The 6,000-nt window shown below is 41.2% G+C and overlaps 1 protein-coding gene across 1 annotated transcript in view; it reads left to right on the top strand.

Annotated features, from left to right (window-relative positions):
* BEGAIN (brain-enriched guanylate kinase-associated) overlaps window positions 1–6,000 on the top strand; it is a gene marked incomplete at its 5' end in the record, with an annotated part of 59,926 nt that overhangs the window by 45,251 nt on the left and 8,675 nt on the right. The gene's annotated exons all lie outside the window — the stretch shown is intronic.

Here is a 6,000-nt window from a genome sequence, read left to right on the forward strand (position 1 = left end):
ACTAAGCTACGTTATTACCCTCTGCAACAGTGAAAAGTTTCCACACCTGGTGGGAGAGACTATTGTATACTCTCCTAACCTTTAGTTCCACAAGGGATGACTATTTTTATTTATTTCTCACCAGGATATGAGATATGCACTGACATATGCTGTAAAACAAATTCATCCTCACTCGTCATTGAAGTACTGTCATTGAATAATCACTGAGAATGCATGGAGCATCTGGGTGCCCTTTCTTTATGATGGATAACACATTTTCATTCTCCACTATTACTGTAATTATCAGTAATAATTAGATGCTGCTTCACTGACTCCAGAAGACATGCATTCACACACATGCACCAAGTCTAACTTGAGATCTGTTTGAAATCTTGATGGAATACCAGGGAGAAACATAAGTGAACTCATAACATATTCAGTGCATACTTGTCCCCTATTTTATGAGGACCTAAAGATGTATTAATTATGTATTGAATCATCTTTGCATAACAATAGAAACATTTGCTTCTATGGCAGATGTGAGTATTTGCTAATAACAGGATTTTAAAATATCGTATATCATAACAACCCCAGATGCTGCATACAAGTTATCACAGCGGTCAAGTGAGGTATAGTAGCCATAATTTGTTACAGAACTCACAGAATGATTGAGGTTTGAAGGGACCTCTGGAGATCATCTACTCCAACCCCCCTGCTCAAGCACCTAGAGCAGGTTGCCCAGGGCTGTGTCTAGATGGCTTCTGAATATCTCCAAGGATGGAAACTCCACAACATCTCTGGGCAACCTTTTCCAATGCTGTCACCATCACAGTAAAATGTTTCCTGTTGTTCAGACAGCATGCTTGTGTTTCAGGTTTTGCCCATTGCCTCTTGTTCTTTCATTGGGCAACACTGAAAAGAGCCTAGCTCTGTCTTCTTTGCACCCTCTCTTCAGATATTTATACACATTGATGAGATCCCACCTGAGCCTTGTCTTCTCCAGGCTAAACAGTCGTAGTTCTCTCAGCCTTTCCTCATAAGAGAGATGCTCCAGTCCCTTAATATCTTTCTGGCCATTTCTTGGACTGTCTCTCCAGTATGTCCATATCTGTCTTGTCCTGAGGAGCCTGAACTGGACACAGTACTCCAGGTGTGGTCACACCAGTGCTGAGTAGAGGGAAATGATCACTTCCCTCAGCTTGCTGGCAACACTCCTCCTAATGCAGCCCTAGTTATCTTTGGCCTTCTTTGCAGCAAGGGCACACGTTGCTAGCTCATGTTCAACTTGATGTCCATAGGACCTCCAGGTCCTTTTTTGTAAAGCTGCTTTCCAGCTGGGTTACCCCAGCATACATTGGTACATGGGACTGTTCCTCCCCGGGTGCAGGACTTTGCACTTCCTCTTGTTGAAATTCATGAGGTTCCTGTCAGCCCATTTCTGAAGTCTGTCGAGGTCTGTCTGATGGCAGCACAATCCTCTGGTGTACCAGCTGCTCCTCCCAGTTTTGCGTCATCTGCAACTGCTCCGTTTTATCCTTCATAAGATGATTTCAATGAGATTATAAAATACAGCCATAAAACATACAGATTTTGTATTGAAAGTGTACCCCCACAAGCACTTGTTTGCCAACTATGATCCACAGAACAACATTAAATACATTGCAGTTGCTTAGCAGATACTTTAGAGCACCTTTTAATATTTGCAACTCGTGCTCTGTGAGAAAAGTACTGAGTTAACAGTGTGACATCATTGGTTCAAAAAGGTGGAGAATTTCTGCTGTGGAAGTGCTGTCTTCCTCCTGGAGAAGCGCGGTAGTAAAGAAAAAAGGGAACAATGTTCTGCCTGTATTCTACATCCAAAAACACTGCAGTAAATCTCTGTCCAGGCATTCGAGATGCGATACCAGTGCCACTTTGGTGGTATTTGTAACAGAACAAGTCTCTCTCTCTTTCTGTCTGTCGTTCAGGCATTACTTATTAAGAGGTATTTGCAAAGGAATGCTGCTGGCCACTAATATCTTGATGGTCACTACTACCATTAGATTATTCTCACTGTAGCATTGAAATGCTATCCATTGAAATGTTCCTTACAGGAACATCAAGAACAGATTTACTTTGCCATGTTTGAAAAGGCTGACATTTCCACAGACCAGCACTGCTCATTTGCAAGATTGAGACTGATTTCAAAGGTCTGTACACATCTCAAAGCTCCCACAGGATAGCAGAAACAGTAAGCAGCCTAACCTTGACTAATAGGCTGACACTGCTTTACTGTAGGACACTCTCCAGCTAGTGGAAAGCATTGAAGGGAGATTGAAACATTACCAGAGAGACAAGCAACTTTTAGACTGCTCCATATCTGCTGAAGGAGTAGGGTAGGAACCTTTGTGAATCCACTAATATGCAAGAAAAGCAGATCTTTTCATCCAGCTTTTGTTACTTTCCAAAATACACTTATCTGTTAATTATTTCACGCTGTATCAACCTACCAAAACTCTTTTCACCCCACTTCTACCACAGATAACAGATGCAGGGACTAGATGATTCCAAACACTTTTGAAAGTGACACCTTATATTTTTATGGATCTGTAAATATATGAGGGATGTTGTCACTGTGATAGGCACAAATTATAAGAAAAACAAAGTTCCAGACAGAGGTGATGTCTTTTATTATATCATTTGATCCCTTTGTGAAGAGCAGATACCCAATTCCTTCATTAGATCTGCGAAAGAAGCAGTGAGGCTCATGCTAAATACAGGCTAGGAGCAAGAGCTCCGAGCACTTGGTTCTCCCAACGTTAACATCAGCGCTGTGCACTGCTGGAGTCACCCAGCAGTACCAATTTGATCTGACTCAGACGTGGGCACATGATTGCAGTTCTCTCCCGTTAGTCAGACACTATGGAGCTGTATTCTTTTATGCTGGTTCTGTGCCAGGAGAGGAGGCAGGGGCAGGATGCACTGAGCTGACTTAACAAAGATTTCTGAGGAAAGATAGACCAGAATCTCAGCCCATTGCAGCCGATAGCTACAGCATTTTGTAGTGGACTTCAGGAACCCTCAGCTCAGCTGCAAGCTATTGGCATATCAGTAACAACATTAACTTAATTTGTTACTAAGTTTTGAGAGATAGGTTGTTAGCACCTGCAGAGCAGTGCCAAAAGGAGAGAGGAGAGGTCACCAGCTTTATGGAAGAGCAGGATGACCAAGCATCTAAAAGCTACCAGAAACAGAGGGATCTGCCAAAAGTAGCTATAAGTAAAGCATTTCTATTTGTAACTCACATTCATGGCATTGATACTATGATTCCCATCCTCCTTTCATCCCTCTCTGACATCTGTACCTGGTGCTGAAGATATGATTGTCCAACTGCAACTGGAGATCTTAAAGTTGCAGTCCTCAGTAACCAGCAACCCTTTTAATGCAATGATCCAGCACTACCATATCACCTCTTCCAGCTGCACCGTTTTCCCCACGGTGGTATCAGGATTAAATCTCTGTCCTCTTGTTGCCAGCACAGGACCACGACAACACTTGGCTGAAGCCCTGAACTTTCAAAGATGGACACACAGTGTGTGTGCCTTTCAGGGTCCTGTCCACCCACAGGTTGCCTCATTTTGCCACAGTGAGACTGTTTGCTCCTGTCAACAACACTGATCTCAAGCGAAAGATGCGAACATATACTGGTGGAGAAGACTGGGACTGGCCTTTCTTTCTCATTTCCCCTCCTCCACAGCACTGCTAAGACATTTATTACTTTGGTGTCTATCTGCTGACATGTATAGCATAAATTTGAACTTAGGCAAATTTTACAGTTCAACAAATATCAAATATTTTTTAAAGTCACACTTGGTCAGATACAAAGTCTGAAAAACATCAGCCCAAAAGTTATTATAACTGAAATAAAATGAAACCATAATTCAGTCAGCTTCAGCATTACCCAAAGCAATGGAAAGTACTACTTCCAAAGCCTGAATCTGCTGCTCTTTTATGAGTTTCTCTCAGCTGAAGACTATAAATCCTTGATCAGATGATCTTTCCTGAACTGTAAAATATATTGAGTCAAGTTCAATTTGGTTAGGCAAGAGCAATACTTACTGAAATCAGAGCAACTTAGAGCAAAAGGGGATCCTACAAATCATCTGCCTTGGCATTGACAACTTGTCATACAAGGACTGATAAAATCTTCAATACAAATGGTTATTTGGAAGATTAAATCTGTACTCAGTGGACCTGAATCCTTCAAAAGCATGAAATGACTTGGAAAATTGAGGGGACACATTTTTCCATGGTACTTAGGTAGTCACTTGTCTATCTCATTATGCAGCTAAATTCCTTTGAAAAAGTAAACTTTAGTCAGACTTTCAAAGGAGACAGATTTCTAGAGGTGCACAGATGTCCAGGAGGTTTACAAAACGCCTAGTAGTTTAGTTCACAATAAAATCAATGAGAGTTAAGGGACTGACATAAAACCACGTCGATCTGCCTAATTAAAAAACACAGCCCCTAAGCTCATGTGTCTTGTTAAAATCAGTGAGGTTGGAGCTCTTGCAAACTCTCAAAGCTACACTTTGGCTTTCCATGGTATAGTCCCCAGGCAGATAGCAGCATCTGATCAATGAGGACAAGGACAGGAGAAGTGTCAAGCCTGAACCAGCTTGCAGACACAGCTGGGCTGTCAGAACACAGGTCTTGCAACAGCGGGGACAGACAGTCTGTAGAAAAGCTGACATTAAAACAGGCTAGTCCAGACCTTCACAAAGACACTTCAATCATATCTGTGCTGTTTAAAGCAACAGGTGGGTTTGCTTAGACCATTTGAGAAGGTATTTTTCTTTAAATAGCAACTTAGGATGAGACTTGCCACTTCCAATTTAATCACCCTTCTTTAATACAGCCTGGTGCTTTGCAGCTGGATAATTAACCTTGATATTCATTCAGACTTCAAAACGTATAACTCCCATTGCCGTCAATTAGCTGACAATGTCAAGTGTGTGTTGATGGAATATTTTTGTGTGACCCTGGCAGTATGGCATTTGGGAAATTTCAGTAGCTAATACAATCATCCTGCTGGAGAAAGTCCTTCACAAATCACTCTAACAATTTTAGAATGGGAAGTGAGATTGTGAATTTGTCGCTGGATTGAGTTCGATAAACAAAACAGATGTACACTAAAGTTTACCCTACTTACTGTTCTTGTTGCAGCACTAGTTTCTAAAAGATCCCTCCAGATAATTGGCAAACCTTCTTGTTACCATGGTCTTGTACAGCTCTGAGTGCAAGGTAGATGCCTTGATCTCAGCTAGAGCATTCAGAAGCCACCAAATTTTTTAATACGAATGTAAAGCTGGAGGCAGGGTTAGAAATGATTGTTACAAACCAAGTTTTTATATATGAGGCAGTGCAATAAACACTGCAATACGAAAATGGGACACAGTATGGGAAGGACCAGTGGCACTTTACTTTTCCCGCTGATTTCTTTGCATTTATAATAAAGAGTTACAGCCTACGGGTAACAAGATTGAATTAATGGGCAGTAAGAAGTTTGAATCAGGCTATTTCCCTGTTATTGCACAGTGGATCACATTCTGCTAATAAGTGTTAACCCTGCAATCAAGCAAACATTCATCTTGAGAAATGAACAACCTCATTCAGGGCTTTTAAAGCAGCCAGCACAGTCAACAACTAAAAAGAAATTGGCTCAAACACAGCTACTTTCCTTTTTTAATATTGCTCTTCATCCCTGATGAGCATGGGAGCTAATGGCCTAAGTGAAATGTTCTTAGACCTAAAACCAAGAGCATGCCAAGTCCCCTCCAGATTAGAAATCTTGCCTGGTGACGAAGAAGGGGTACCTGATGCTGAATCGAATGCTTTGCTAGAGCCTTTTGTGAAGGTTCTTAAAGTGAGTTCTATTTGACCACCTTATTTTCAGTGTGCTTTGCCTCATCTGCTGAGTAAAAATAGCAAAAAAAAAAAAAAAAAAAAAAAAAAAAAAAAAAACACTATTTACTTTTTTGT

Source organism: Cariama cristata, unplaced genomic scaffold (genome assembly GCF_000690535.1).
Source record: "Cariama cristata isolate BGI_N322 unplaced genomic scaffold, ASM69053v1 scaffold7905, whole genome shotgun sequence".
NCBI lineage: Eukaryota > Metazoa > Chordata > Aves > Cariamiformes > Cariamidae > Cariama > Cariama cristata.